We start from the raw sequence: 19741 nt of genomic DNA on the forward strand, positions 1-19741 counted from the left end.
CCTATGGCATGAGACGAGCCGCTTACATCCATGGCCTCAAGCAACTAGATGGACATCCATAGGCAGATGCCTTCGATTTGTACCATCCCGCAGTCCCAGGAAACCACAACTGAAAATCAATAATCACTAATAAATCGCTAAGTAAAGTTACACTGGCGAAATGGCCATTTCATTAGCAGGCACAAGCCCGAGTGGAGAGCAAGAGGAGTTGGCATGGAGTTTGGCAGGGGGACAACTAGTTCTGGCCTCCGACAGGGGCAGGAAATGTTCTCTGCTTGCTGTTCACCCCACTATCGAGAAAGGCGGTCCCTCGTGGCTACAGCTTTTCGAGAGCTACAGAAGTTTCTGGGGGCTTCTGCTCTGGCTCCCCTGGCCTCTCTGGTCCCACAGAGAGTCATGGCAGGTGGGGCATGGCTGTAGCTTCACAGACAGGGCCAAGATTCTGGAATAGACGATGATGCATCCTGGGAAGGAGGGTTTCTATGGGACCAGGCTAGTGAAGGGCGGAGGGTGGGGAGGAAGCTGACTCCTGCGATCAGGCTCTGGGCATCACGTTGCCGGCAACAGCAATAAGATGGAAATCTGGCTGCAGCAAAAGGCACCGATTTTCCCTTCTTCTCTGAATCTCCTTTCTCTGAACAGCAGGGACATTTCAGTCCCATGTAAAGCACACACTCTTCCTCCTGGCAAATTCTCAGTACCGTAATTCCCCATATACTGCCACCTTGGAAGTCCCTTGGGCAGCATCTGGGGGCAAGAAGACTGTTCTGTATCGTAGATCCTGAGACCCTGTGAAAGGAATGAGGTGCCCAGGGATAAGGCCCTTGGGGAGCGAGGCATCTTCTCAGCCTCACTTGCCTCTGTGCTCCGGAGAAAGAGCTGGAGAGAAGAACCGGCCCAGCTCCGAGGGAAGAGCAGCAAGCCGCTTCCTGGCCCTTCATTTGCATTACTCAAATTGTACCAGATGCCACCCGTACTCGTTCCTCAAGGCGGGACGGTGGCTGCATCGTCACAGCTCTGACACAGTCAGGGGCCACCTGCAGCCCAGGACTGGCCTCTCGGTCACCAGGGCAGGCGAGGTGGGATGGGGAGGGAGTGCGCCTTCCCGGAAAATGCTGCCAATGGGAGGTCCAAGCCCAGGTGAGAGCCAGACACTAGAGCCAGGAGAGGGAAAGGAGTTTGCCCAGGCTGTCGTACTGGGCCAGTCACAAGACTGAGCCAAGTCCCCCTGCTCTTGCCTCCCAGGCCAGGCCTCTTAGCACTTGAAGGAGCTGCCCCCACAAGACACCCAGCATCAGTGGTTCCTTAAGGGACTGTTCCCTCTGCATGCTGATTTGCCCATGTTGCCTATTGGTTGCACTAAAGTCATTTCATATACACGAACAATGTCCTGTACCTGAGAGCTGGAGGGGCCCTTGGGACTCACCCGGGCAGCCCTGTGACTGGGAGATGGCCATGCTTTGCAGCAGCAGGCTGCATAGATGCAGGCTTCTTGTGAACAACAGCTAACATCTGTTAGATATTAACTCACAAAATCCTCACTCCAACCCTGAGACGTAGGTACCCCAATTAGCCCCATTTTACCGATGAAGAAATAGAGGCACAGAGAGAGTAAGCAAGCTGTCCAAAGTCACACAGCTGGTGCATGGCAGAACCTGGGTTGCATTCAGGCTGGCTCCTGGTTGCCTGCTTCTATGCTACACTGTCGAATCTCTCATGGGATCGGTGTGAGGGTCCGATGAATCAGTACATGTCAGGTATCCGCACCTGCTGCTAAGGGCTCTTCCGGCTCTCAAGTGAGGTTCATCGGTTGTCTCTAATGCATGTGAAATGATTTGTCCTTGCTCCCTACCAAGAGTGTACCGCCCGAGTCCAGCACTTTGCACACAGCAGGTGTTCAGAAAAGGCTCCTTTGTGCAGGCAATCGCTTGGACACGCCGGCGTTTGTATATTGCACACCAGCTGGGAAGACAGGACAAACCAGAGCTGATGCCTGAAAGCGGGAGAGCCAGGTGCGTCCCCAGTCATGGGCCCAGGAGGGGAAGATGGCACTAGAGTCAACTGAGCCACCAGCAGTGCTTTTCCTAAAGGGACAGCTCCTTCCCCGGGGCCTGGGGAGGAGGTGGTGGGTCAAGAACGTGGGGCGGAAGAGAACTAACGCTTCAGCTGAGTCCTGATGGCTGCGGAGGAGTGCCTGGGGAGCTGGGAAACGAGGGCTTTCTGCCGCTGCAGGGCACGCCGTGTGCACAGCATGGAGGTGTGAAAGAACAACGTGTTCTGCAACAACCAGTTGTTTGCTGTGTCCATCACACGTGTTGTCTTTGAGGGGGCTGGAAGGCATACCTGGAGGACAGACCATTGAGCCAGAAGATTATTCTCAAGCATTAAAATCAAGTGGAATTTGCCCTGCTAGGTTTCAGGGGGGCCCTGAAGTAACTCCAGGGATCTGAAGGTCCAAGAACAAGGAGCCCCAAAGCCTAAGGGCAGGGAAAGACGGATGCCCCAGCTCAAGAATTTGCCCTTCTTTTGCCTTTCAGTTCCGTCTGGGCTCCCAACAGATTGGGTGGTGTTTGTCCAATGGAGAGGGTGGTTCTCTTTACTCGAGCTACTGATTCTTGCATGAACCTCCTCACAGACACACCCAGCAATGTGGTCTTTTCCCAGCTAGCAGAACATTTCTGAACCCAGTCAAGTTGACACACAAAAACAGCCATTACAGTCACCGTTACATTTTGGAAGCAGATAATTCGATACTTTGCTCCACTTGCTCACAAACAGTGAGGAGTTTTTGCTCAGGATGAATTATATCCCGAGTCTCACCCATATCTGATTTTTGGTGCTGGACTGGGTTAAGGCTTTGGGGGGATGCTGAATGTATTTTGCATATGAGAACCTGTGCGTTTGGGGTCCAAGGGGCAGACCATGATGGGTTGAATTGGGTCCCTCCACCCCAAATTTGCATGTTGACTTCTAACCACCAGCACCTCAGAATGGGACCTTATTTGGAAGTAGGAGCATGGCAGATGTCATTAAGTTCAGGTGTGACGACACCTGGTGTAAGGTGGGGCCTTAATCCAATACCATGGGTGCCCTTATTAAATGTGGGGGGCGGATTTGGACATAGAGGTGTGTTTTGAAAGAGACACAGGGAGAAGACGGCCACCTACAAACCAAGGAGAGAGGCCTGGAGGAGACATTTCCCTCTCAGCCCTCAGAAAGAACCAGTCTTACTGACCCCCGGATCTCCGACATGGAGTCCCAGGAGGAGGGGGAGGAGCCGGATTTGAACCAGTTACAGCTACAGCACCTGCATACATCCAGCCCCGATTTACAGCATTTTGCCCATTTCAGCTGTGTAGGTACTCCTGCCACGGCCAAGTCCAAGCTACCGATGAGTCATCAACAGGTTCACGACATTTCTGAAAACGTAGCAGTCCTTTCCCAGGAGCTGGTATGAGCTGGCGGACCAGCCAAGCGCCAGGCATAGAGCTAGTAAGCCGGGGAAGCTCAGGCTGCCTCCCCCCTCCACGGTGAGCTGTATCTTACCGGGATTCCCTGGAGGCTGCTGAGCCCCAGACAGCCCAGGACACTCAGATCTTGGTTCTACCGGTAAGTGACGGTGGGATCTCAAACCAGGTGCTGAGCTTCTCTGAGCCTGTTTGCTCAGCTCTGCAATCAGTTTTTACAGGGCTTCACGGAGCTCATGACGGGAAGCCGAGGACCTGGTGCGTAGTAGGTGTGCCCCAAGCTTTAGCTGTTTTTATTGTTTATATGATTGTGTTTTCCAAACCCAGAAGAGTGGGAGTACATTTTCTGCCTAGACAGTGCGCCTGCCCAAAGGGGGGCCCTGGCTGGTTCCCTGGCACTGGGGGCATAGTGGTGGTGCAGCAGCCTAGCTGGTTGCTAGGACAGCCACAGGCCAGTGTTCTGTCGTATGTGTGGCTTTTTCTTTTTTTTTTAATCACAAAATTGCAAATGGTCCGAAGGGTCCTAGAACAGTGGCTGGAACGTCTTCCCATGTGGGGCCTAAGTCGTGCCTGTGCTGTTGTAAAAAGATGTCATTGCATAAAGACTAATAATTAGCAAGCCATCTGCATACTTTTTTCTATATAAAAGCTTTGACAATGTCTTTCAGCTGTATGTACGGTGCAGGAGGAAAACTGGCAGCCATCTGGGTTTACATTAATTCCCTAAATTATTTATCCATTTCTGTTTAAATAACCATGGCCCGGTCCTTATCAATGCTTTGATGGTATTACCTATGGCATTTTGGAAGTGGCATTCGTGGTAAGCAAGGAACAGCGGCAGGGGGGGATTGACTTGTAGCCACAGTTTTCTGGTTTCACGGTAAAATCGATACAAGCCTTTCTATCACCCCTTAATTAACTGCTCGCTTGCTAATGAGGGCCTTTTTTCTTAAAGGTTCCTAGTTTTTAAAATCAGGGACATTGCCAGGAAATTACAATCAATGTTTTAACAATTTCCCATTTGTTTCCATTGTGATTTTTAAAAAATGCTTACCGTCACCGACGTCCCCGTAAAAATTAAAATTGCTTAAGAACACGGTGAGGACAAATAGTTCACCTCATTTCCCAGGGGCTCTCCTTGACCCCACATGTCCTCTGCAAGCCCCCCAATCTGGCTTCCTACCTGGCAGAGACTTAGCTTGTGCCGGACTTATCAAAATGCCCCCAGTTTGCCCAATAGCATACGATGTTGGGCCTGAGCTTTCGTCCTACTGCGTGTCATCTTAGATTCAACACCTGCCTCCTGTCTTTGGGGGTTTGGGCACAATAATCACTGGGGTCGTATCCTGTCTGAGGACTAATGACCTACAGGTCATAGAGGCCACAACCTCAACTCCATTGCAATGAAGCAGATACGACTGTGACCCCCATTTCACTAAGGAGAGAGCGAGGACTAACCTGCCCCCATAGCTCCAGCCTCCCGGATCGACCTGCACTTCCTCTGTACGGGGCGGCCGCTACCTTGGGCCTCCCCGAGGGCATCTGTCTGTCCTGGTTCCTGTTGGTGGCAGCCTCCAGTCTGCTGTGGTCGCGAGGGTCAGGAGTGTCAGAGGAGGAGTTGACAAGCCCTGAGTGGATGCTTCAGGAGCCTAGAACTCAGAGCCTGGGCTGTGGGGCATGGCCTCTGCATGGGGGGAGTGTGGCCACAGGGGGCTGGGAGACAGGGCTGAGGTGCGGGAGCAGGGGCAAGGAGTGACATCCAGGTCGGCACAGCCAGCAACCTCTACATGTGGACAGCGGTGGTGGGGGACGGGCAGGGGGAGGCGCCATACCCATTACCTGTCTGCTTCCCCCTGGACCTGGATTCTCTCATCCAGAGGGCACCCTGAACCCCCTCTGGCCATGAGCTCATCAGAGAGGCTTTGGGGGAATCTGCAAAGGCTCTGGTAAAACAGTGAAATGGGAGGAGCCAAGGGCAAGGGCATGCAGAAGCGGAGAGATACAGACAGGGCTATGGACGGCCGAGGGTGGGACTTTGACAGGAGACCTGGAACACTACGTGGGGCATGCATGGGCAAAGGTGCAGAGGTGGGGAGAAACAGGAATTGTTTGGGGTCCAAAGCACAGTCCGGCCAGGCAGGAGGCCCAGGGACAGGTATGAAAGCAACAGGTGACAGATGTGGAACGGGAGCCCGGGGCCCACCGGTAGAGGGCCTTGAATGCCAGGCCGAGGAGCTGGGATTCGGTGGCACTAGTAGTAGTAGGGAGCCATGGGTCGCTTTGGAGCAGAGGCATAATGAAGAACAGAGCAACCAGTTGTGTGTTTCTTATCTGCAGTCAGCACGCCTGTTTTCCAAATCCTAGAGGCTGCCCAGTTAAGCCCCCCGCATTTGTCACGAGAACTTGGGATAACTTAGTATGTGTTCACTGGAATAGGACAAGGAATGACAGATGGCCACGGATTGTTTTCATATCCCTTGAGCTCCAGGTTTGGGTCAGACCAGAGGGCCCACATCAGCCTTGGCATGGATATCCCGGGGCCAGTCTCCAGGCAGCCCGTCAGCAGGAGGGCCGGAAGATTCCCCTGGGGTGAAGAGCCGCCCCTGGAGAGCGCTGTGGGATTCCTTGTCTCACCTGGAACCAGCACCGCACACACTTAATGTGAATGGCCAAATGGCAAGGGGAGCAGCCTAAGCTTTGGGGCCCAGCTGTTTCCCACTCTGCAACTCTCTAGCTGTGTGACCCTGGACATGTCCCTTCACCTCTCTGAGCCTCCTGTTTCCTCATCTAGAACATGGAGCAGATGATGGCTCCCACCTCATTGCGTACCGGGACTCATGCAGATGGAACACAGGGCAAGCCTGGGTCCGTGTAAGGAGCTGTTACCTCCAGACTTGGTCCGCATTTGGGTGCCAAAAAGGTTACAAGAGCCAGGCTCCTCGGCAAGGAGAAAGCCCTCATCCAGTTCTCCGTCTGCCTCAGGATACCCAAGGTGATAACCACAAGGGACCCTCTGTTTCCTATAGTAACTGAAAGAACCACAACACATCTGGATCACAGCGCCCCAGGGTGACCCGAGCTGAGGCGAGCTTCATGGTGCTAACGCAAAGCTCTCGGCCTGGCCTCCATCCTTCTTAACCTTTCCTCAGGTCCTGAAACTCCTTAAAATGTACCACAGTTACGCACCTCTTTCCCAGGGCCTGTGCCCAATTCTGTAGCCCCCAGAGTTTCCTGAAAAGTTCCGGGAAAACAGAATCCAACTAACATTCGTCAAGCAGATACTCCCTGCCAGGGACCGCAGTGCTAGAAGTGGGGAAGACAGCAGAGAGTGAAAGGGGTTCTGGAGTAGGTCACAGAGGGAGGCCAGGTGACATTCGTGTTGACATTAAAGGAAAGGAGGGAGCCAGCCCCCTAGATTTCTGGGAAAATGCGTTCCAGTGGCGGGAGAAGCCAGTGCAAAGGCCCTAGGGAGGGATGTGCTTGGTGTGTTGGGGAAGAGTTGGGAAGCCTGGAGCTCACTTGCAGAGAGAGGGAGGGCAAGAGGGAAGATGATACCAGATGATCCAGACTGGGGAGGGGAGCATGGCACACGGGCCCTTTTAGGCCACCAGAAGCAATTCCCTGTCACCAAGTGAAACAGGGAGCCACGGCAGGTGCACAGACATCAGGGATCCGACCAGGATTTGGAGAAGAGGCGACTGGGGGGAGGTAGGAAACAGAGCCACCTGTTAAGGTTAGATGCTGGTGGCGGGGAGCAAGGGCAGTAGTGGAGAAGGAGAGAAGGCTGGGCGTGTGGAGGCAATTACAGAGGGAAGCGGAATTGTCTGTTTCTCTGGATGTGGGGTGTGAGCGGAAGAGAAGAATCAAGGAAGACAGCAGGGAACCCAGCTGGGGCAAGTGAGTGATGGAGGTGCTGAGGTGGCATTGAGGAGACACTGGAGTTGGAGAGGTCTAGTGGTGGTCCAGGCGGGGGGGCTGACCGACAGGGGTGCACCTGTCATCTCTCAAGCTCCCAGTACACTGGGGATGTGGACATCACCCACCCCACTGGGGAAGCAGAGGGGAAGCGACATGAGAGTGGAGTGGAAGTGTCTGGGAACAGAGCCCTGTCTTCACCCTCCTGGACCAGTGCACTCTGAGGAGTGGGAAGAATTTTCAAAAGCTGCTTTTAGACTGTTATTCAGCCCGGGGCCACTGGGTTTAATCATATTCTCTTCAAGACTCTCCGGAGTTCTCTCTTGCTGAAGGGGTCATGGTGGCAATTGGATGACTCCCCATCTTTGCAGGAAGGGACAGGCCAGGGGCCAGGAGCCCACTTGGGCCTTAAGGCAGGGACTGCTGTCAGTTCCATCAGGAGAGCAGTAACTACTCCAGGCCCACGGCCCTTTCCAGAGCTGCCTGGGCTGGACCCCACCAAGGTGGAGAACCACCCAACAGCCCGGCTGAGCCTTGCACCTGCAAGGTGCCTCTTTGGGCCTTGCTGGCCCAGACGCACGCGGGCTGCGGAGAATGGGTCTGACACCTGTGCCTCGCCGTAGGCGCTGACGCCGCTCCACAACCTGGGAACTTGGGGAAACGCTCTCGCTCTCGGAGGCAAGCGCCCAGCTCCGTCGCGCCTACGTAGCCCACGAAGGGACTTTGGTTGGTTCTCATAGGGGGCCCCAGCGATTCCCGCGGGGCCGAGGGCGTGGGCGCAGAGAGAAGGAGGGGCCGAGTGGGCGGCGGGCCCACCCCTTTATTCCTGGCCCTCGGCGGCCGAGTGCGACCAGATGTGGTGGAGACAGGTCGCTACTCAGAGGTGCGGGCAGGAGCTGTGATTTTCGCAGGCGCTGCTGTCGGACCAGACGCGGCGTCCGTGGGCTGAGCTCAGCCTCCGCCGCTGCTACCACCCAGGAAAATCAGGTTAGGAAACGCAGTCCGGCCGGGAACCCTGGAGAAGGGGCGCCGGCCAGTGCCCCCCGAGTATGGGGGGAGGGGAGCCGCGGGCCTCCGCGCCAGGGCAGAGGGCGGATAGCGCGCTCTGACCCGCTGGGCGGTTCACAAGGAACTCATGTTCCTACAGAAGCAGCAGGTGTCTGCCCTGGGATAACCCCTTGCAGAGAGGGGGTCGGTCCAGCCTAGCTTGGGAAGGGGCTTCGCAGCCCCGGGCCAGTGGGGAGGGAGACTGGCTGGTGCTCCTGGGCTCCTTCCTGGCTGAGCTTACCCGCGGGCAGCACAGACAGGGTCCGCACGGAGGCGGAGGTGGGGGCGGGCAGTGGAGGAGGGGATGGCGAGGGTGGGGGACAAGAGAGGGGGAAGGAGGATGCCAGGCGAGGTGGGGGGGGGGCGCGGTGCAGTTCAGTAGCCGCCACCTGAGAGCACTGGTCCCCCTGCCCTCACAGCAGGTCGACTTGGTTGTCCGAGCCGGAGTCAGCTAGCAGAGGCGTGGGACAGTGCTACCGACCCAGCAGCCACCACTGAAGGTGAGCGCCCTCCCAGGCCGAGGTGGGGAGGGGGTCCGGCCACCAGTTCTGGGGTCAGTTTCTGCTCAGAATGGGAAAGGGGTGTGGGGGGGTTGGGGGGGATTGGACAGGCTACTTTACGGTGAGACTCCGGTCCCTGTGACGCTCTGGTGTCTTCCAGGGATCTGCTCTGGCTCTCTCACCCCTCCCTCTCTCCCCCGTGGCGTCCCTCTAGCACTCTGTCTCCGTCGCTCCGTCGTTTTCTCTCGGTCTGCCCGTGTCTCTCTGGGTTCCGTCCTTCCCTCTGTCCCTCTCGGTGTCTGCCAGACTCGCGCGCTGTCTCGCCCTGTCGCTGATGAGTGCTGGCTCTCCCGCTCTCCCCATCGCTCTCCGTCTGTCAGGGGCGCGCACGGCTTAGCAGCCTGCTCTGCCCAGACGCGGGAAGGCTACCTGCCGCGTGCGGATTTCCCAAGCGCGCGGGGCTCCGCCTGCTGCCCTCGGGCGAGCTCCATCAGCCTGTGCCCGGGAGCCCTCGGTCACCCCGCTGTCGCTCCTCCCCACCAGCGCACCGTCTGGACGGGCCACCTGCCGCCGAGGGCACCCATCGCCTCCCGCTGCGCGCGGAGCCACCGAGGTAAGTGAGACCGTGGCCCTTCCTTCCCTTCCGCACTCCCCAGTTGCCCTGGCTCCAGTGCGCTGGAGAAACGGGGCGACCGCAGCGAAGCCATCCTGCGGCCGTCTTCCCTTTCAAAGAGTGGCAGGAGGGCCGGGGAGGCCCCTTGGGTGGTCGCCGCGCTTCCGCCGCCCCCAGCCCCATCCGGCCTGGAAACTCGGCGTTTCGGGGGCTCAGGTCTGGCGGGGTCGCGGGCGGGGCAGCGCGGCTTCCCCTTTAAGGCCGGAGCCGCTCGTCGCCGTGAGTGTGAGGGTGTGTGAGTGTGCGGCGTGCGTGTCTCCTCCTCCCCGAGTGACACAGCAGTGAGAAATGCCTATCAGTAACTTAAACCCCCGAAACTCCACCTTCCGGGCGCGCGGCGCGGAGCCGGGCGGTGGGAATGGAGCGAGCAGATTGAGGCCGCCACTGCAGCGCCGCCGGCATGAACTTGGCCGCGAGCTGAAGCAGCCCGCGGCGGGCGGGCGCGGGGGCACCGGCCGCTAGCCAGGGGGTGATCTGCAACCGGGCCGGGCCGCTCAGCGAGTGCCCGAGGCCAGGCTGCCTGCGCCGGCGGCCGCCCGCCCCTCGGGCACTGCCCCCGCCACCGCCAGGGAGCTCCGCAGCACGGTAAGACTGAGGGCGGGAGCGGGAGGTCCGGCTGCTCTGGGGGCTCCGGGGTGCATTTGTGGCCCCTACTTGTGGTTCCCGTCGCGGAGGAGCTGGGGGACCCCAAAGTTTGCTCCAAGCACACAGCCCACCTGGCGCTCCGCGCGGCCGGCCCCCCTCTCAAACTGGCCGGGCCGGCCTGGGCACAGCTCCCATCGCCCAGGACTTCGGCCTCTGCCTGCTCCCTGGCGCCCATCGGGTGTCTGGAACCGAGCGGGGGCAGTTAAGTCCCGGGGGCGGGGGGGGGGGGTGTCTGTTGCGGAAGGCAGAGGGGCGCGAGCCACACGGGCTGCTCCCGGCTCACCGGGAGGCTCCCACTCCGTTCCGGTGCCCCCCTGGCTGCTGGCGGCCCGGATGCCACCGGCGATGCTCCCATCGCATGCCAGTTCCCTGAGCCTGGGCCCGTCGACAGTGGGCGCTGGGCACAGGATTCCAACCCCCCCCCCACACACACACCCCAAGCCGGTTTGCCGCCACTGAGCGGGAGTGTGGAGTGTGCGTGCGCCGAGCCCGCTGCCTGGCGCTCCCTCCCCTGCCAAATCCTCCTCTGGAGAGCAGCCCCGAACAGAGCTGGCGGCTCAAGGCAGCCCCGACTGGGCTCCTGCCCGGAGCTCCCGGCGCCCCAGCGCTCCTAGCTCCCAGGCCTCGGAGCGTCGGCAGAGCCCGGCGCCCGGCGCCGGCAAGGGCGGGCGGGAAGCCCCCCGGAGCGCCGCCAAGTACTTTTCTGGGCCAGTTGGCTCCGTGAGGCTCTGTCCCGATGCAGTGTGTCCGAAGCCACTTGGAAAGCTGGCCGGACCGTCTGATTTTGATCGGTGGTTAAATGCGGACTGAGCAGACACTAATAGGATTAGCTTGCCAGAAAACTGTCCTGAAGTCGTCGGAACCTGAGCAGACTGACGCACCTCGGGCCGGGGGCTTAGCCCCACCGCGCTCCCGCAGCTCCGTGCGGCTGAGCCGGGAGCCCCGAGTGTGGGTGTGAGTGTGTGAGCGGGAGGGAGTGCAGGATGGCTGGGGGACGTGGGGAAGAAGGGACTCCACTTGCTGGGGTGGCTTGTCGTCGTTGTTTGGCAGCAGAAGGAATCCCCCCGGGGTACCGTCTCTACAGCGAACATGTCGTTTGCCGGTAGCCGACCGAGGCCAGCTCCGGGACATTGTCTGCGAGGGCGAGCGAGCCGATCGAACGAGAGGCGGCCGCGCTGGAACAAAGACGCAAAGTCTCCTTGAGCCTAAGCAATTTCGAAAGAGTTGGCGGGGAAGAGGGCCCAGGTCTCCCAGGGGAGACCCCCGCGGGAATTGTGCGGTCCCCACCGCCCCGGCCCCGCGGCCCGAGCAATCGTGTTCCCGGGCTGCGGCGAGCCGGCGGGCAGCATCGCAGCGGCGCAGCCCAACCCTTGGCAGGCGCGGGCCGCCGCCCGAGTGCCCACGGGCCAGGCGGGGTGGGCCGCGCACCCGCGGGGGCTTCCCAGCCGCCCGGCCGCTTGGGGCTCCCGGAGGCCGCGCAGCTTCTCCCCCCACCCCACCTCTTCTTGTCTTTCTAGATCCCCCCTCCCTCCTACCCCCGCCGCCGCAGCCGCCAACAATCCGCTTTATAAAAAGCCCCTTTGTTTCCCTGGAGGCTGGAGAGAGGGAAGGGGGAAAGGGACGCAGAGGCAGGGGGGCGGGGGCGGCTGCCTCCCAGCGGCCTTGAGCCGCTTGGGACAGGAGGGCAAGTGGAGGCGGTGGGGGAGGGGGTTGTGTTTCGGAAACCTTCCCCAGGAACCGCAGAAGGCGTGGGGAGCCCCTGGCTCCTGGCGCCCATGGCGCGCCCCGCCTGTCCGAAGCGGACACCCGGGCCTCCAGCGGCCGGGACGGCCTGGCCGGCGGTGCGGCGAGCGGGAGGACGCGGAGGCCAGAGGCCGAGCACGCTCCGCGGGAAGGGCAGACGCAGCTCGCGGCTGCGCTCGCCGGACGCGGGCATAGGGGGCGCCCTTTCCTCGGTTTCGCTTTGCAGCCCGGGTTCCTCACCTCACCGCTCCCGGCGGCTGTCGCGCCCGCGGGTGGCTGAGACGACGGCAGTGACTGTGAGGCTTTCGCCACCCTGCGGCTACACTCACTCCTTCCTGCGCCCTCCTGCCGGCCACCCTCTCCCCCCCACCCACCACGACACACACCGGGACTCGAACGCTCCGCGGTCCCCCTTTGTCTGGAGGCAGGGAGGGAGTCGGAACCGCCACCTCCGAGGTTCGTGCAGCCTAGACGGGCCGTGGGGACCGTGCGTGGGTGTGTCGCCTCCGCACGAACCCAGTGCCGGACAGTTGGGGGTGCCCACCACGCGTGGGCGGCTGGCATTAGTTGGACTGAGGATTTAGCGGGCCCCATCCCCTACACCTGCTCTCTCCCCGCCCCGCCAAACTTACGGGAACACGGACTTGCACTGAGGAACGTTAAACCTGTTAGAAGTAACCTTTCGCCATTCTGTCGGCCTGCCCCGCCTCCGCCTCTACCCACCCAAAGCTGTCCGCCTCTCTCCTAAAGTTTTGTTCTGTTGGGACAAGGAATAGCGACAATAAGAAAAATTGACAAATAGGGAGAAGTGGGCGGGGTCCAAAGAGTGAAGTCGAATTCCTGCCGCTCTCTCGCCGCCTCCCTCCCCCTTCCCCTTTAATCTCGGGCGGGATATTATTTGTGCCTTTTTGAATTTATTTCCCCTAATCCACTCCACTCCCATCTCTGGGGGTTAGTGGACCGTATTGGTCAAACATTTGGTCTCTGGTGTTTAGAATCGAAGGTGAAGCGTTAATGTCCCGGACCCCCCCATCCCAACTGCATCTAAAACCACAAGGAAGTACTCAAACGGTAAACCACAGGTTCTACCTTCTCCTCCCCCTTTTGTGCTTCCCTTCTGGAGCAAGATCATTGGAAAATAAAGCTGCTGATGTGCGAGATGGAACATATGGTGCCTCCATAAGAGAGTAGCAGAAATGGCCTTGAACCTGCCGGACAGACCAGCTGTTTGCTGCCAGCCGGAGCAGCTAATCAGCTTCTTTGCCTTAAAGTAACATCCCTCTTTTCTCTTGATGACCACTTTGCATATTAAATAGAATATTCTCCAGAGGAGAAAGGAGCCGGGCTTCTACATTGTTTTCTGTTTTGGTGGTTCTCCCCACGCCTGCCACTACTCTGGGTGCTGACTTGGCTTCTCTCCCTGTGCTCCCCCTGCCAAGCGACAGTAGGACAGTGCGGATGTTCCCTTTAATACTGATAAAAGAATGTTGCTCCAAGTGGAACTTGGGAAGAAGGAGGCAGGAGAGGGGCTGAGATATTTCCAGATGCCTAGGAGGAAATCTCTCTGTTTTGTTCCTCTTGGCTTTAGAAGAACTAGCAGCTCTTCTCCCCCACCCCCAACACACACATATTAAAAATATCACAAAGATCTGCAGCTCTTCCTTATAAGATCTCCTCAGAAATCATCCCTTCCGGCCGTGACCATTTTCAGTTTTCCTTCAGTACAGTGTGTTTGAGAGGAGGAAAAACAGTTTGGCTTTAGAAGAAGAAAGGCTTCAGGAGATACAAGGAAATTCCATGTTAGGAAATCATTAGCAAAGGGTGACTTCGTCTGTTTTCCTGCCACTGACGCTGACAGTGACACAGATGTGTGGGTTGAAACAGGAACGTCATTGAATTTTTAAACTCAACCAGGAAATAGCCTGTTGCTGGGGTGGGGGTGGGGGCTCCGTGTTCACTGCATCTTCAGGTAGGAGATCTACTCTTGTCCATCCTTTTCAATATGGAAAGGGATTTTTTTTTCAAGCCTGGCCAGCATGTTTAATTTTTTCCCATTTTAAGCAAATCACCCAAAGGCTTAAAATGCACCTGTTATTAGATCATCCCTAGGAAACTTAGTGGCTGTTCAGGGTTATGAAATGGGCAGAAACGGATCTTAGACCAGTGGTTCTGACAACAGTCGGACTACACTCCTTCTTTAGAGGGGCTTCCTCTATGCAGTTAATCTTTCCTTTTTTTTTTTTTCTTTTTAAAGAGTCTGATTTTCATTTTTTTTTTTTCCTGCAGCAGTACATTGGAAGGATGATTAGCCTAGGAGCTGGGAAACTTGTGTTCTAGAATACTTTCCCCCTAATTAGCTGAGTGATCTTGGGCAAGTCCATCCCCTCCTTGCTCCTTTTATCCCCCTCCCCGCCCTCTTTCCTGACCTGCTCTAACCCTCCCAGCTCTAACACACTGCGGATTTGTAAATGAAAGAGTCATTTTCTGTGAAAGTAAAACACCTTTGGGGAAAATGGCTGCATGTACAAAGAAATGGGGCTGAGATTCTGAGGGGCAGCAAGAAGAGGGAGGAGGAAGAACTGGCAGAGAGCCAATGAAAACAGTATAAAAATGGGAAGCGCTCCCTCTCTTTGTGTCTTTTGCTGGTGTGAACTTCTCCCCAGAAACAGAGATGGTGGAGGCTGTGAGGCATCCTGGAGGGCTTCTTGTCCAGTACCCCTAATCTGGGGATCTCAGGGCCTATTGACTGCAGGCCTCCTAGTCACTGGGTCGGTTTTCAGATAACGGGATCTAAACTCTTTGAAATTAGACTGGCATGTTTCCAAAGGACTCATTTAATAGCAGATTTGCTGCTTTGCAGCTATTTAGCAAAGGTTTCAAGGACAAAAAGGACTTCCGTCTACACACGCGAGCCCCGCTGGAGGTGGGGCTCTGAACTCACTGTCAAACCTTTTCTTTTCGTCCGGGTCCAGCTGAGTGTTTTCTAAAAATCACATTTCCAACTTTGAGGACGCAGCAGCCATGCAAGAATTCTTGCTTGATTTTAATATTGATTTTTTTTAAACATGGGGGGGCATTGCGAACGTGATGAGGAGGACCTTTTATCCTCTGAGCTCTTTGGCAATTATCTTGCTGCCATAAATGTTGATACACATATAATGGATGTAACTAGAAAATCTCCTTATCCAAGCAGAAAAGGCTGAGTGTTTGTTGGAGCAGACAGATGTGGCCGGGGAGAGAGGTGGATGGCGGGAAGCGGGAGCCCGTTACCACGCACCAGCACAATCAACTGCTTCCCACCACCCCCCTTCCGGCGCCGACACCCAGGGTAACCTAGGCAGCATCAGTCAGCTGTATGGTAGGAAAGAAGCCTCTCGAAGCTCACTTGGAAGCACTCTGATTTTGCAGACATTGAGTCCTGAAACATCTTCAGGTCCTGAGTAGGGAAGCTTCCTGAACCTACTTGAACCCAGTGGGGTTGTCTGGCAAGGCTTATTACTTGTTGCTGTTGTCACTCCTGTCCTTGTTTGGTTGCAACTGTGGCAAAGGAAGAAGAATTCCCACAGAGCCGCTGGCGGGTGGACCAGGGGTCCCATGGAGGGGAGGGCCTGTCGCTTGTGTTACACTGACATGGTCTTTACATGCGAACACCATGGGCCCATGGTCGCAGTGGTGTCCTGCTTCCAAATGAGCAGCCTGGGGCTTCTGAGCTCAGAAGTCGGGTGTCCTCCTCCCTGACGCTGGTGCTTTCTTTTTTCTCCCTGTTCACAGAGCCTCCCTGATTTCCTTTGGGCCCCAAGTCCACCCTTAAAATCTGACCTGTTCAGATTTTCCAAAGCAATCACATTTGTCGCAGCCTCCAAAGATCTCCCAGGGTGAGGCGTAGTGAGGGGCTTTGCTGACCCTGGACTCCCCAGAGTAGAAGCTTCCAGAGACAGGGTCTAAGGGGCACCAGAAGGAAAAAGCCTTTTGCGAAGTCTGTGAGAACTTTCCTTGCCCAGAGGAGTTCCTCGGGACCTCTCAGGAACCCCAGCTTCAGATTCCCCTTCCCTCCCTGGCCCGGATGAGGGTGGGCTCCTCCGCCCACCCACAGCAGCGCAGTCCTGCTCTGGCTGCTGCCTTCTGACCCCGGGGACGGTCAGTGCCCCTTTCCCTACAGCCTGGGTCCCAGCCTGGAGATTTCCTCAGGGTGGGGGGCCCAGCTGCCTTCCCCTCCCAGTGCGCCCCACTTCCCGCTCTGCCCAGTAAATAACCATTAAGTGGGGGTTTGGGCAATGCTGTTTTCTGAACCCTGAGAACTTGTCCAGGAGGCCCAGAGGAGGATGAGGCTGACCATGGGATTCCATCAGACTAGAAGGAGGCCTGGCCAGCTGGCCCTTGTGTTTCCTCCTTCCCTCTGCCTGTGCCAGTACCTGGACACTGGGCCATAGGGACACATTTTTGCCGACTTGAGAGAAGGCCACTGGATGCCATGGGGCGTGAGCTCGTGAATGGCACCTACTTTCTTCTTTTGCCCAGTGTTTGAACCTGAACCCCCCACCCCAAGCTTCTTTCAGAGGCTCGGTGACACAGAGGGGCGGGCTTGGAATCCGCTCTGCCTTGCTGTATGTGGCCCCAATAGTCTGTTGCCTACAGTGCCTGCACATGGTTCCAGACTCCTACAGTAAAGGATGCACAATGTTCTAGCTAGGAGAGTAGAGTCCTGTGACTTTACAGAAGAGGAGAGTGAGGCCCAGAGAGGGGAGAGGCCTGACTTTACTGAGGGGACCCTGACTCTCTGTCAACCATCTGAGTCCAGAACACCCCCTTCACGCATCTGCTGTGGGCGCGCAGGACTCTCCTTTTGAGGGAGAGCGAATGTGGGGTGGGGGGAACGTGGCGCCCGCTGCTTAGGAGCCCTGTTAGGAAGGCGCAGGGGCGGATTACAATCCGAGTTCCAAGTCGCAGGGAGCCAAGAGGGCAGGTTGTAAGTTAAGGGGCAGTGGGGTGCCCGGGCCTCAGGGCCTCAGAAAGGAGTGTGTCTCCTCTTGTTTTTAAGTTGCTGATGGAGATTCGAGAGTCGGGCAGCCAGCCCCTTGGAGGGCTCGGCTGGGTGGGCTCTGTTGGCTGTTTGGGGGATTGTTTGGGTTTTGCTCCTAATGAGATCTCTGTGTTAGTATCTGCCTCTGGAAGTTGCAGCGCCGACCTTGGAATTTTAAGTGGAACAGTAGTTGTGGCGCGCCTGCCAGCGTCACGTGAGAGACTGGCATGCGTGACGCTGGGTTCGGGGAGGAGGCCACAGTGTTTCTAAGCTGCTTGTCTGTCAAGGATTAATTTAACCTCTAATTACTACATTTGCTTCTCAGTTTGCTGCACGAACATGTTGTAACAAAAGCTCAAGGAAGTATGCCATTTCATCTCGCCACCGCTCGAAAATTAATTTGGGGGATATGATGGAGTCAGATCTGACACACTTGGTGCTAGAACAATCACGCTGCTGTTTGAATGAAAGTGAGCAATCCGGTTGTTTCTAGGGATGCCCCAGCTGTGGGGTAAAGAGCATTAGCGGCTCAATGGCTGCCACAGCCCTGACACTGTGGAGGAGTGTCAGGGCCCTCCTGCCACCCCTCCTGCCACCTGGCCTTGGCCCCTTGAGTCTCCCTGGACGGGGACGGGGCCCTGCCCTGCCGCTCTCGGAGGCGGGGCGGCGGGCGCTGCGCCCATAGCCCAGGTGAGGTCAAGCTGGAGTCTCCCCCAGGTCTATTCCCCAGGGCTCACCCCGCCCGCAACAGGAGCCTCCCAGCAGACTTCTCTCTCTCTCCTCCCTGCATCCCTCCCGAGTGACTGCCCTTTGGCAGCCCTACAACACTCTCCGGCCTCTCTAGCCAAACAGCGGCAGTGGGTGTGGGAGCCAGAGGCTGTTCCCCTCCCTGGGACAGCCAGGATGGCTGGCTTCTCTGACCCAGGGCTGGAGGCTCTCAAAGCGTCCTTTGCCGCCAGTGCCCAGTCGTGTTTTTGAGTCCACAGCGGAGGCTAACCAGGTCAGCCGGACTTTTCCTGTGGGGCACTTTGCCTTCTACATCACATGTCACCCCGGAAGTAGAGAACTAGAAGCTGACGTCTCTCTCATCCTCACCACACCCTTTCGGGAAGGTGGTACCCAGGTAGAAAGGGCTGGGTCTGAAGGCCTTGCCCCCCACATGACTGGGGACAGGCTTTCTGACCTTTTCAGTCATGTCTGTGGGCTGGCTTTTTGCAAAATCCTGAGCAGAACAAGTTTGGGTACAGTGCCCGCACCTCGCCCTTCCTGGCTCCTGGGCCTGCCCCTGCCCCTCACAACCCCTCCCCCTTACCTGCAAGGGTGCCCTCCTTAGCCCTGTATGTCTCGGGGTGATTCCCTTCCTCGGGAGAAGCTGGAACCTCCAACTTGAATTATGGGATGTAAGGGTTGCCATGTCTTGGAGAGCATCTCTTTTTAGGATGCCAGTAGGAGGTGTTCAGTGTTTCCTTTTGGATAGCCCCCTCAGCAAGTGACACCATGCCATGCCTAAAGCTCATTCTGATCATGAGGTTGGAGAAGAGCTAGGACCACCTCGCTGCCACGGCTCTGCTGAGCTTGCCCCCAGGGAGGCCAACTCCAGCTCATCTCCTGAGCCCCAAATCATAACAAAGATAATTCCTGTCTCTCTGGAGCAGGGACAGTCCTTGCCTTTCTTGGGTCACAGCCTTCTTTCGGAATCTAATGAAAGTTGTGGGTCTTCTCAGACCACCACACAAGAATATGCAACGCTGCATCTAATTTCAGGAGCTCATAGACCTTTCTGGAAGCCCATTCGTGGTTCCCTCAGGGATTCTTTGAGACAGGCTAAGAACGCCTCAGTGTAGTGCCTTCGGCTGTGCAGATTGCACGGCCATCCCTGGTCACCTCGTGGGTGTAGAGACACTGTGATGTGGTGGGAGGAATAAAGAGCTTTGCCTTCCGGCAAAGGTCATGGACCAGCCGCGGGATTTTCGGCAAGTCCCTGCCCCTACCTGAGCTACAGGGTCCTTGGGTGGCAGATGGGCGTATGAGAAGGCCAGTCCCGCCCAGCGTAATAGCATCATGGGGGATTCCAAAGTGCAGGTGTTGGTAACATGGTCTTGCAGACATCAGGCTCAGGACACACTCAGGGGTTCCTCTCTTTAGGGTCACTGGCCATTCTCCGTTTTGCCTTCTTATGTGGCCTGAGAAATGTAACAAAAGAAAAGCAGGTCTTCTTTGACACCAAAAGTCCTCTTGTTCCTTCTTTTGATCATTGTGTGAGTTACACCCAAGAAAACTAGCATGAGAGAATTCCTGGCTTGGAAGGTCATGCAGTGTTTCTGGGATCTAGACACTCTGCAGGATTTGCCTGCTTAGAGATCCTGCTTGTCCAGCCTTCTGCAGCTCCTGAGTGGGGCCAGGCAGTGTGCGTCTGGCCCAAGGCCCTGGAGGAGGTTCCATGTCTGCCTGCCACGGAAGTTAGTAAATGGGATATGAGAGGGCCACTGATTTGGTTGGGGTTTCTACATTTCCACTGTCACACCTGGCATCAGGAGGGAAAAGTGGGTCTTTGACTCCCCTTAAATCACTGAAAAGGTCTGACCAGCTCCTTGTGAAAACTGGGTGGTGGACCTGCCCGTATGTCTGGCCGGGGCCCTTCCTGGGAGATGGGGGGCGTCATTTTCTCTTTGGAGAGAAACCTCAGGAGGAGGGGTGGGGCATGTGCTGGGTGCGATTCAGAGAACCTCCC

At 57.1% G+C, this 19741-nt stretch overlaps 1 protein-coding gene across 4 annotated transcripts in view; it reads left to right on the forward strand.

Annotated features, from left to right (window-relative positions):
- The first annotated feature begins 9399 nt into the window (after positions 1-9399).
- MAMLD1 (mastermind like domain containing 1) overlaps positions 9400-19741 on the forward strand; it is a 108392-nt gene continuing 98050 nt past the window's right edge. Inside the window, exon 1 of one of the 4 annotated variants that reach the window (XM_032329944.1) lies at positions 9400-9542. The gene's annotated coding sequence lies outside the window, so the exon portion shown is untranslated. Of the gene's footprint in view, positions 9543-9840; positions 10188-19741 lie in introns of those variants that run through there. The other 3 variants (XM_032329946.1, XM_032329945.1, XM_032329943.1) reach the window with 3 other exon arrangements.

Source organism: Mustela erminea, chromosome X, assembly GCF_009829155.1.
Source record: "Mustela erminea isolate mMusErm1 chromosome X, mMusErm1.Pri, whole genome shotgun sequence".
NCBI lineage: Eukaryota > Metazoa > Chordata > Mammalia > Carnivora > Mustelidae > Mustela > Mustela erminea.